The sequence below is a fragment of the Saccopteryx leptura genome, chromosome 1 (assembly GCF_036850995.1).
Source record: "Saccopteryx leptura isolate mSacLep1 chromosome 1, mSacLep1_pri_phased_curated, whole genome shotgun sequence".
Lineage (NCBI taxonomy): Eukaryota > Metazoa > Chordata > Mammalia > Chiroptera > Emballonuridae > Saccopteryx > Saccopteryx leptura.
In genome coordinates this window covers 35202181-35215294 of record NC_089503.1, presented here as the reverse complement: position 1 = coordinate 35215294, position 13114 = coordinate 35202181, and the positions used below count along the sequence as shown (strand labels likewise).

General features: G+C 39.8%; 1 pseudogene; it reads left to right on the top strand.

Annotated features, from left to right (window-relative positions):
• Positions 1 to 1424: 1424 nt before the first annotated feature.
• LOC136388741 (WW domain-binding protein 11 pseudogene) lies at positions 1425 to 3072 on the top strand (annotated as a pseudogene).
• The last annotated feature ends 10042 nt before the right edge of the window (positions 3073 to 13114 follow it).

Genomic DNA, 13114 nt, shown 5'->3' with positions numbered 1-13114 from the left:
TTCAGAAAAATACAAAAAAAAATAGTTTTATTATAACAAGAGTCCTTTTCACAAATTTATATAGTGGAGCCAAGCAAATTAAAAATAGGAACAAAACCAGATTGCATGATGTAGCATGAAACAAAGAAATGTTATTAAAGTTAGATCTACTCCATACACTTGCTATAAATCATTTTTATTTTGGTGACAAATGTAGATGATACAATTCACAGTAGTCTTTTGGTGATACATTAGACACCGATACTATAACCATAAAATAAGTTGAAATAAAGCAAAAAATATATCTATCCTTTTATTGTTTGTCCATGCAGAAGAGAGTCTGAGAACCATCTTAAGAAAAGCAAAGTCGACCTCAAACAGAAAATGGGTTTGAAAAGATATTTCATTTTTTATTTCCTCTATGCTTTGGAAGAAAACCCAACTGGGCCCTTAGTAAAATTTATATTCATGGCACATAGCTTAAAATCACAGAGATCAGTCCAGTCAGATGCCACTCAGTCTCCCAGCATGAACAGTGAATTGGACATGACTGAGAACATGATGTGGAAAACAAATGACACATTAGTTTTCTTAGAGTCACCGCTGGGTTGAATGTGTGTGTAACATTGGTAGGTAGAACATGCATGTCCTTTACCTCTGACTAGTCAGTACCCCTGCCTGAATTGCTGTCCTGCATTTTATCCATTCAGCGGATGTTGAGGATAACATAATGTCACGAACCAGGATGATTTTGTTAACTCAATTGAATTTAAAGTTTGTGTGTGGCAAGCATCGTGGTATAATACAGTGTGACCCAAGGTCGAGAAAGCTAGCTCTGCTTATTGTGTAAGACAGGAGAATGCCTCAAAGCTCCTTCACAAAGATGTCCAAACAAACACTTTCTGGGATGTCTGAAGCAGGGGAAAGCTGTCAGTCTTATTTCCTTCAAAGCTTCAGGTGTGAGTGTGGAGAGGTTGGAGAGGGTAGGAAGGAAAGAGGTGAACAGTTTTCTCATTTTTAAATTCCAATTCTGACTAATTATCTTCTTTCTAACAAAAGGAATGGAGGAGAAGGTAGGATGGGATGGAGGAGAAAAATATGAGAATTAAGATAAAAGGAAGAGGAGGACATGGGATACTCTGAAATGAGATCAAGAAAACTAAATAGCTGCACATCTCCACCTCCCACTACAATGGTTTCTAACATCGTTGCCTGTTAGCTTAATTAATTACACACTGAAACTCATTATACAAGTGCACAGTGACCAAACCATTTAAAAATATAGAACTCTGACTTATAACCAGGAGCAAACAGCCCAAGGAGCCAAACCACAATCTTTGTAACCATCCACCTAAAAGGGATAAAATAGGGTCGATAACGGCCAGCTTCCTTAATGTTTGCCTCTGCTTCCAGCGTAGGGCCAAGTCAAATGTGCTTCCTGTAAAATGGGCTTTGCCCTAGACCTTCCCCCTTGTCGGCGAGATGAAGCCATGTTATATAGTCCTGAACTTGCTCAACAGCATTCAGCACAAGTGAAAATGATGGCTGTCTTGAGGACATGGATCAGGATAAGCATGATGGCAGTAGTAATGGCAGCAACACTGAGGAATCAGATGGAGAAAGTGAAGAGGATGAGTTTGTCCACCAAGGCGAAAATGAAGTAGAGAGCAATGATGAAGAGCAGTCTGGTTTGACAGTGAGATTTACAGATATGCCTGGGAAAGCAAGGAAGGAAAAGAAGAAGATTATGAAGCTGACCCTTCTTCAAGCCATCATGCTCCTAATGGCAGGTCAGAAAACCCCTGCAGAGGGATGAGAAGCAGAGGAATTTTCAGAGGACGATAATGAAGGTGACGTTTATATTTCTGAAGTGGAAAAGCCATCACAGAAACAGCATAAAGGTCGGCCTAGCGTGCAGAGGACCCGGGTTCGATTCCCGGCCAGGGCACACAGGAGAAGCGCCCATTTGCTTCTCCACCCCTCGGCCGCGCCTTCCTCTCTGTGTCTCTCTTCCCCTCCCGCAGCCAAGGCTCCATTGGAGCAAAGATGGCCCGGGCACTGGGGATGGCTCTGTGGCCTCTGCCTCAGGCGCTAGAGTGGCTCTGGTCGCAACATGGCGACGCACAGGATGGGCAGAGCATCGCCCCCTGATGGGCAGAGCGTCGCCCCATGGTGGGCGTGCCGGGTGGATCCCGGTCGGGCGCATGCGGGAGTCTGTCTGACTGTCTCTCCCTGTTTCCAGCTTCAGAAAAATGCAAAAAAAAAGAAACAGCATAAAGAGGAATCCGTTTGATGGCACGTCTGCGTCTTCCTAGCAACAGCTCTCCCACAACTTGCTCCCCCTTCTCAGATACAAGCTCTTCTCATGCCAGGACCACCTCCTCTTGGACTACCTCCTGCTCTACCTTTACAGCCACCTGGACCACCTACAGGCCTTCTCCCTGGACCGTCTCCAGGAGTTCCTGAGGCCACCTGGACTGCAAGGACTCCAAGGGCCTTTTCCCCGACTTTTACTTCCAGGACCACCACCAAGCTGATCCCCTAGACTTTTCCCAGGTCAAGCTCCAGATCTGGCTCCTAATCCTCCTCTTTGGAGACCCCCATCAAGGTTACCTCCCCTTACATTTCATCCTGGCCTAATGCGCTCAACTTTGGTACTTCCACTCAAACCTGTCCCACATGGTCTTTTCCCACCTGCTCCCTTGCCAAATCTAGGAGTTTTAAGTGCTCCACCCAACTTACTTGAGCAACCCAAATCTAGGAGTTTTAAGTGCTCCACCCAACTTACTTGAGCAACCCAAGGTGCATGACATGAGTGCAGCCACCACTGGGAAGAAAGCTACAGCAACCATTAGTGCCACACCACACATCACTCATCTCAAGGAAGAGATTACTTATTTCGTGCCTTCTGCTCTGATGGTCTGTCCAGAGAATAAAGAGGCTGTTGCTGCTCCCCAAAGAAAGTGAGAGGATGATTCTGCTACACCTCTTGCCAAAGCAACCCCCAAATCTGGCCCATTTGTTTCCATCCCAGTTTAGTCTAAGGATGATGTTTATGAAGCTTTTACAAAAGAGATGTAAGGGCTTCTGTGACAACTTTCGATGCCCAAACATACTTCTTTTCACCTCATTGTTTCATGCAGTAAGAGGATCTTAGGAAACTTGAGCAATAGAGCTATTATAACTCCCAGGGTGTTTTCTAAGTTATTTTTAAAAAATAACTTGCAGTTTTACCTTCTTTGGAATTCACCGCATATAAGAGGGTATGTTACTCAGAATAGATTGGTTACTGAAGCAGTTCAGTAACATTTATTATTTTTCATACAACCATTTTCATCTCATTTCTTCCCCTGTCCAATTTTGTGGAAACTTGTGATAAGGGGGATCTTTGTTACTTATTTGTTTTGATTCTCTTGCATGCTGTGGACATTAAGGTAGAGATTTGGGGGACGGGAACCATTTATTTACCCCATCTTGCTTTTTGTGTTTATTTTTAATATTTGCTTTTAAATATTTTATAATATTTCTGTGAAATGGATCACAATATCATTTTGTAATATAAAGCGAAATGTGTGGGGGGAAAAATGTACAAATTTTTGATTAAAATTACTTCCCACTAACCTAAAAAAAATAATATATTCACTGTGAAGAGGCTAGCCTCAGCCAAAATAAGCCTGAAGGTTGACTTCATGCTTCATACACTGGTCATAATGGGTCCACTACTCTTGGTCACTGACTTCAGTGCTGTTTCCATGGGAAATGAATCCTGGGGTCCAAGGAAAGAGCTGGGATTGCAGCTTCTCCACCTCACTCCCATTCCACCAGCTTTAGGGATTTTCTTCACTTCTCCTAGGGGACTGGAGGTGAGGTTCAGAGGATCTCCCGGCTAAGGTACAACAGTTCTTCATATACTTGAACAACTTGTCAAAATGGTAATGGGAAGCCTGGGGTTAATATATATATTTTTTTGTTGTTGTTGTTGTATTTTTCTGAAGCTGGAAATGGGGAGAGACAGTCAGACAGACTCCCGCATGCGCCCCACAGGGATCCACCCGGCACGCCCACCAGGGGCGAAGCTCTGCCCACCAGGGGGCGTCGCTGTGCCGCGACCAGAGCCACTCTAGCGCCTGGGGCAGAGACCAAGGAGCCATCCCCAGCGCCCGGGCCATCTTTGCTCCAATGGAGCCTTGGCTGCGGGAGGGGAAGAGAGAGACAGAGAGGAAGGAGGGGGGGTAGAGAAGCAAATGGGCGCTTCTCCTATGTGCCCCGGCTGGGAATCGAAACCGGGTCCCCCGCACGCCAGGCCGACGCTCTACCGCTGAGCCAACTGGCCAGGGCCTTATTTTTTTATCCTAATCTTCTAAATTGATTCTCCCGTATGAATTCTGCTTGGATTGCCTCCAGGGTAGATGACAATTTAGGGGCTTCGACTCCAGCACATTGCTTTGGTTCTAAGTCTTTGTAAGCCTCTCAGTGTAAAATAGGGAGGCTTAAGCTTCAAAGAAATGAGCAAAATACTTTGATTTTTCAAAATATGCTTTCTTTTAAAATATAGTACTTCTGTTTCAGAAAACATCAATGTCAAGAATAAAATGACTTAAAATCTGTTGGTATTGTTACAGCTTATTGTATTAGGAAAATTTGTCTTATCTCCCTTAATTGATGTCTATCTTAATTCCATTTCAGAGACCACCCTTGGGATTTCCCCTCACAAATAATGAGTGTTTTAAATTATCTTTACATAAACAAAGAGGAAAATGTATAACTCCAAAGCATGACTTACATGTTAATCTAAATCCTTCATTAATGTCTTGCCAGCAGATGTTTTAAGAGGCTTGGTCAATAAATAAGCCTCATATCAATAAATAGATTTTGTAGATTTTTTTGTGATAAGTCCTGGGAATGGTTGTTTTCCTGACAATATGAAATTACAACACATGTGAACAACTGCTTAATAAATAATAAAATAATATACTGCTCACAAAAATTAGAGGATGTTTCAAAAATTAATCTGAAGCTATAAAATATCCTCTAATTTTTGTGAGCAGTATGATATGATACTCAATTACCTCCCTTCCAGATAAAAAAGTTTTTGTGTCAGAGAGTATATTCAAAGGGGAAAATTTACTTAAGGAAAAGCTGGAGTTAGTGGAAGGAAGCAAATCTCCTAAGCATCTCTAACCAGCAGAAAATGAAGGATGGATCATTAGCCACACATAGATAATGAGAACAAGGCCCTGATCACTGCATGCCAGTGCTCTCTGGAGCTACAGGGTTGGGCTGGCATGCACGGAACAACTACAGAGAGGTTGTCTCAGTGGTAATGGAAGTGAGGGGCTGACAATGAGTTGATGTAATCTGCATATAGTCTAGTTCACTGTATTTTTTCGTGTTTCCTTAATCTCAAAGTCCTAAGCCTAAATTATACAAGCTATTATATAAACAAAGGAGGGAGATGGAAACCTGTTTAGATACTGATGGTTCACCACCCCATTGTTCTAGAAAGTACTCAAGCTTCAGAGTCAGAAGATGTAGGTTCACGTCACTGCCAGTTGTTAGCAGTAAGATTTAAGTCACTGAAATTCTCTAAGCCTCAAATTTCAAATTGATAAAATGGAGATATAACTCATATGGTGTTAGAAACAATTTTAAATGTTAGAAGCTCATAAATGTAGTCCTTGAGATCCAAAGCTCTCTGCGCAGTTGTTGGTTTTTATTTTTTAATTAAATATATGGGGTAACACTGGTTAATCAAATTAGATGTTTCAATTGTACGCTTCTGTGATGCACAATCTGAAAATTGCATATGTGTCTACCACCTAAAGTCAGATGTTCTTTTATCCCCATATATTTGATCCTTTTCATCCTTTAGTACATCCACCCTTCCCCCTTTCCTCTTACTGTTGTCTGTGTCTGTGAGTGTTTGTATTTCTTGTCTGTTCATTTGTTGCTTTCAGTTTTGTATTCAACATATGAGTAAAATCATATGATTCTCATCTCTTTCTGACTTACTTTGCTTAGCACGATATTCTCAAGGTTTGTCTCAAACACCAGTATTTCATCTTTTCTTATGACTGAGTAGTATTCTATTGTATAGCTGTATCTTATCTTCTTCATCAAAATATCTACTAAGAACACTGATTGTTTCCATGTCTTGGCCACTGTGAATAATGCTGCAATGTCCATGGGAAGCATATAATTTTGAACATAAATATTTTTAAGTTTGGGGGATAGATACCCAGAAGAAAAGGTTCTCGGTCATATGGTAACTTTAGTCTTAATTTTTTGAGGAACTGCATAGTGTTTTCTATAGTGGCTGTACTAGTTTACATTCCCACCAGCAGTGAATGAGGGTATCGTTTTCTTAACACAGTTTTGACATTTGTTATTTCTTTTTTCCTCTTATTCACATACCAAATACATTTAAGGTATAAAACTAAATATTATATTACTGACTTTATACCAATTTTCAGAAAAAAGAAAGACATGATATAACACAGTGGTCGGCAAACTCATTGGTCAACAGAGCCAAATGCCAACAGTACAATGATTGAAATTTCTTTTGAGAGCCAAATTTTTTAAACTTAAACTATGTAGGTAGGTACGTTATTATTAACTTAATTAGGATACTCCTAAGCTGGCCTTTGAGCCACATTCAAGGGACCAAAGAGCCATATGTGACTCATGAGCTGCAGTTTGCTGACCACTAATATAACAAAAATCACTAATAAATAAAGAAATGAAGAATATCCCCACCCTAGCTAAAGATCTGATGTCACTTTTATGTAACAGAAGATAATATTAATAATGAAAAATGTTTTCAAAAGGTAAAAATTAATAGGAAAATATTAATAGTAATAATTTTAAAATAGTAAGATTACGTTAGTCATAATTATATAGATTTTATCATTAAAGTGCATATACAGGGGTCCTTGTGTTATGACAGTCTCAACATAACAGTGTTCAAAGTTTACAACACTCACTCCCAAAAAAACTTTGAAAAGTTGAGACATGAGTGTTTTGACTTACACTATTAGTGTCACACTTTTTTTACACTCATTTTTTTGTTACTGTAGTGCAGTGTACAGTACAGAATATTTATGTCTTTTTCCTTTTTTTTTTTTGTGCCTTACTTGTGTTTTTATGTTCTAAATTATGATTTTACAACCATGTTAGGATAAATAAATGACTTAGACTAGGGTATATTTTGATCCACACCAAAATTCCAGTTATGTTACTGTCATAGGAATGGAACTGTAGCATAACCTGAGGACCCTCTGTACTGTCTATGTGTCAACATATTTGTACCATATTAGTGGTGCAAAATCAAAATTTGTAAATTATCATTTATAGAAAAAGAGCACTCTGAAGAGTAAATTAGATTAAGGATTCAAGTAACTAAATGTTATTGCCACTCTTAGGATTAGAATTGAAAATATTTAAACTTCTTATTCTAATTATTAAATTATTGATAAAATATGACATGATTACATATTGTCAAATAATCCAAACTCATTAAACCTTTAAAAAATTCTGATACTTGGTGTCCGTCAGTAGACGATTGGATTAAAAAGCTGTGGTACATATACACAATGGAATACTATGGGGCCATGAAAAAGAAGGAAATCTTACTTTTGCGACAACATGGATGGACCTGGAAATTATTATGTTAAGTGAAATAAGCCAGGCAGAGAAAGAAAAATATCATATGACCTCACTCATTTGAGGAATCCAATGAAAAGTGTGAACTGAGGAACAGAATAGAGGCAGAGGCGGGATCAAAAGGACCAGAGGGAAAGTAGACAGAAGGAAAGGGAAGGAGAGGATGGGATGGGATCAGAGAAGAGAAAGAGATTGGCTAAATTATATATACATGACACAGCATTATAGAGAGCAGAAAAGCAAATCTTGAAGGGAAGGGGGCAGGGCATTGGGGAGAGGAGGGTTGGGGGGATGTGGAGGAGAACACGGGGGTGGGGGGATTTATTTGGTGGGACACTTGAATCTATATAAACACAATAAATTTAAATCAATAAAAAAATTCTGATACTTGGAATTTGCATCTAGATTCTAGATAATTACAAGGTTCGTATACCTGGCATATTTATCCTTGCATTCCATTAATCATACAACATACATTACTTTAGTCAAAATGTGTTATCACATTCATACTTTATTTGATCCTTGAAATAAAACCAGTGAGAAAAGTGGGACAGAGAATACTATTCTCATCTTATAAATGAGAAAGTTAAGCAAAAACTAACACAAACACTGACTAAATATGTTATTTGTTCAAACGACAAAACTCTAAATTATTTTGACTTCATACCTATTTATAAAGCTATATTCAGGGGTCCTCAAACTTTTTACACAGGAGGTCAGTTCACTGTCTCTCAGACCATTGGAAGGCCTCCACACACAGTGCTCCTCTCACTGACCACCAATAAAAGAGGTGCCCCTTCTGGAAGTGCGGCAGGGGGCCGGATAAATGGCCTCAGTGGGCCGCATGCGGCCTGCAGGCCATAGTTTGGGATGCCTGCATATGTTCTCCATTTCAAAGTGTTAGCTATCAAAAAATATGTGAATATTTAGTTCAAATGAGTAGAATAAAATGTCCAGGATTCCCAGGTTGAGTTTTGATATTCACTGATTTGGCTCATTTCTTTTGAATTTCTTCTGTGGATCCCAATCCCAGCCAGTCTGAAAAAACAAACTGTTGGATCATGTGAATTTCTGAAGAGGAGTAAGTGTACCTTTGTCACTCATTTTTTCAAACTAAACTCAGAAATCACAGTTTTGCCAATAAGAAGATTTATCTGTATACAAATGGAATCAAAGCAGCTAGTCCTATCACTTTGACTTCTGCTGAGTCTGAGTTTAATGCATCCTTTTCTCAAGCTCTTAATAGGACAGCTAAGAGGAATCCTACAACACTGACAGGAGTAGGATCTTGGGTTAGACCAGTGATGGGCAACCTTTTGAGCTTGGCGTGTCAAAATTCACCAAGAAATCGAGCATAACTCGGGTGGTGTGTCACTTCTAGATAATTTTGCGATATTTATAGTTTAAATAACAAAAATATATAATTGTAATATATAACTGTATTTAATAAACCAAAAACTGATTATTTAACATATACCTACTTAATGACTTCTTTGTTCATCTCTGTCAGTTGGTTTCTTTTGTTGGTCTTGATATTATTTAACTTGTGTGGGGTGCCATGAACTAAGATAAGTAGGGGCATGGGGAATTCTTTAACTAACCTGCTTATTAGTGACTTTTTTTTTATTAGTGACTTTTTTGTTGCTGAATTTCATTGGCTAAATTTTCAATTGAAGGTTGGTATTTTGTACACTTCAAGCCCAAGCAAGCGCTACTAACTTCATCTGTCAATCTGTTTCTTTTGTTAGTTTTAGTATTATTTAAAGCTGAGAATAATGTCTCACAAAAGTACGTAGAGGGAAAAATTGTGAATAAAGCCATTGCTATATTTTTCAGGGTGCTAAAAGTGTCTGGTAATCAGTTTCAGGCACTCCAAATTTCCTGTTCATATTGGCACTCCTCTTGATTCTCTAAGCGGCACCTTTCCATATTCTCAAGCTTTGACCTCAAGTTGACAAACACCTGAGGCCAGATGCTGTCTTGAAATTCTGCAAGTTGCATCTTATGTAAATTAAGATGGCTGCTGCTATTTCTAATGGTGGAAAATGGGACCCATAGCACAGGCTCTCGCCTTTCCCAGCCTCCCCCTCACTTATCTCAGTAATGATGGTCAATTAGAAATCCAAGACACCTTAGAACAGTATATTGGATGATGGTTGCTGTGGTTATGTGGTTGCTGGTAATGGCAATCACAGGGACCCCAGAAATGCGTCTCCCACGACATTCCGCTGCTCCCTGCTCAAACAGCCGGAAGTGATGTCAAAGATCCCCTAACGGCCTAACCGAAAGTCCCAGAACTAGACGCTCTGTGCCAGAGTTCTGTTGTTTCGGCCTACAGACCCTGGCACAGAGTGCCTACACTACAGCAAATGTTTTATCCTCAGCTACTGCACCTGGCAGTGCAGAAGCTGAGGATGAAATGTCCTTCTCAGAATGTGGCCCCATACTTCTCTGGTATGCGGCTGCATGGGGCTGCATGTCATCGAAAATGGCTACGTGTGTCAATGCTGACACACGTGTAATAGGTTCGCCATCACAGGGTTAGACTCTTACCCTTCTGCTTAGAATCAATGGATAACTTGACATTTTAAAAGCATCCTATTCTGCTTAGTTTATTCCAAATGAGAAATCCAAGGTCAGTGTTAATAAAAATAGAATTCCACTTTCCTCTCAAACTCAGTGTTCAAACAACTATATATTTCTCTTTTTTTCTAACATTAAATGATTAATGATCAATTTGGTCAAAAGAGAAAGGAGAAATGTTGGCAAATGGAACACTGTGACAATGTTTGAAACAGCTACAACATCTCTAGTAATAGCATGTTAGAACAGTTTGTGTGTGGTCAAATTGAAAATAGGTTGATTCATAAAACTCTTTCCACTTCAGGCAATTCAAGAGCAGAATGCATACACAGGCATTTTCAGGAGGTCAGAGTAGCTTTTCATATAAGAGCAATGCCACCAAAGCACACAGTGTTACCCAAAATTGTTTCCCAAAACATCAGAACATACTATAACAAAATGCTATAATCCAAAAAGCCTCTAAAATTTAAAGGCCAGACTATGAACAAAGACAGAGCAAGCCCTTAAGAGTTAATAATACACTAACAATAACTTAAGAAAACACTCTGACCTAGTCCACTGGGCCATTGTGAGATTTAGATCAACATGGGCCACAAAACCTCCTCAGAATAAAATGAGATGAAATAAATGTCTAAAACTAGCTCATTGCAAAGTAAAGATATAAACTTAGGTTCTTCTGACTGAAAAGTCAAAACTGTTACTGCCACAAGTTTGCTTTGCTCCCAGGAGTATTAACTTGGAATAGGATGGTCAATTTTAAAGCACTGAAATTAGTTAAAGGGCACCAGAGAGAGCAATTCTCAGCAATGCAAAGGAACCAGGGTCAATAAAACATGACTGCATATTAATTAAAAAGTCTATTAAATCAGGTGTAGATAACACGTGTATTGTACACGTTACATATATAGTGTACATATATATAAAATATGTTTATATGTGCACATTTATAGCCATAATCAAGATAGAAACTAATTTCAAAGGAGATTTGATTTTTCAACACACAAGAACTCTGTTTTCAGAACAAAGCAGAGAGGGAAGCACTGAGCTCCAGTGTAGGATGAAACATAGAGGGCCTTTCCACTCTTGAGACTTGTTTGGAGGTTCTAGCAGGGGAGCGCAGCCACTCGTATACCCTTGACCAAAGAACGGTCCTCTCCTCTAGCGGGGAAGGTCGTCCCCTTCGACCGAGTGTGCAGCTTCGGGAGGGACGCACATGGAGCGGTGAGGGAGGAAGGGGACACCCGCCCAGCCAGCCAGATCAGCCGAATCAACCCTGGCGATCAGTGGGGTGACAGATGTCGCAGCCAGATCGCCCTCACATCCTCCACTCTTAATAAGTACATATTTTAAGTTTTACTCTGATGGATACAGGAAGCTACTGCGGGGTTTTGAGGAGAGAGTTGACACATGTAACTAACACTTCAATAGCATTTTTCTGACCTCTGTGTTCAGGAGGATAGGGTAAATTTAGGGAAACCAGTTAGGATGTTCTATGACAATACAGAAAAAACAGATTGGTGGCTAGATCAGTCTGGTTGCATTGAAAGTAAGACAGGATTGGGTGATGAAGCCACTGCAGGGTATGAAGATTTGGTTTGTCATTTTGTTTGGTCATATTTGAGTAACTTACACAGATGAGGAATCCTATGGAAGAAATAGTTTAAAAGGGTGTCATTAGTTTTGGTTGGTCATGTGTAATTGTGGGAAGTAACCTTGAGGTCAGAAAATGAATAAATAAATGCAGCACATTGTTCTGCTGAAGTTTCTTAGTCATAGGATTGTCTTGTGAACCAGGTTTTGTACACAGAGCACGTATGAGCTGTGATAACAGTGATGATGATAATGTCTCAGGTGCACCACAATCAAGTGTATTGAGCTGAGGGACTGATTTTATGAGTAGTAAAAGGTAATTGCCATATGCAAAGCACTACTTAGGGTTTTATGATAACATTTACAAACTTAACATCCTGCACAAGGATAAAAATGATGAATATTAGGGAGGAGAAAGGTCAGTAAAACTTTGGTGAACCAGGTAACAAGTAAATTAGAACCATTAACTAAGAACCCACCATAGCTATACAACCCTAGAACCACTCATTGATTCTTTTCACAGTTATAAACAAAATTTTTTTAAAAAATCTGATGGCACAGAGCTCCAGGGAAAAGCAATCTGGTCTCATCTCTCCAGGCAGAGGAGATCAGAAGCTCCATCTCCACACATGCTGCAGATGGCTTTTCCAGTCTACCTGAATCATTACCAGCTAGTGGTCACTGGGACTTGGACATGAGTTGCAAAGTATAGAATTGTGACAATTCCAGTGCCATGCAGACTTTTCCTGGATGTGGACTTTTCCTGGACTCCTGCTGCTTGAGACAGATCCTAACAGACTGAACTAAGGTTGAGTTGCATTTTCAGGGATTTGGAATGGTGTGGGTGCCAACTTGGACTTGGCGAACATGTTAAGGACACTACTCTTTTATGGATTCTTGCTGTATTGGCCAAGAGTTTGCTTAAAGGCCTTAATCACTGTAAAAAAAAATAATAGAAGACTGGATAAAGAAGATGTGGCACATATACACTATGGTATACTACTCAGCCATAAGAAATGATGAGATCAGATCATTTACAACAAAATGGTGGGATCTTGATAACATTATATGCAGTGAAATAAGTAAATCAGAAAAAAACAAGAACTGCATGATTCCATACAATGGTGGGACATAAAAACGAGACCAAGAGACATGGACAAGAGTGTGGTGGTAACGGGGGGAGGGGAGGGAGGAGGAAAAGGGGGAGGGGGAGGGGCACAAAGAAAACTAGATAGAAGGTGACGGAAGACAATCTGACTTTGGGTGATGGGTATGCAACATAATTGAATGACAAGATAAC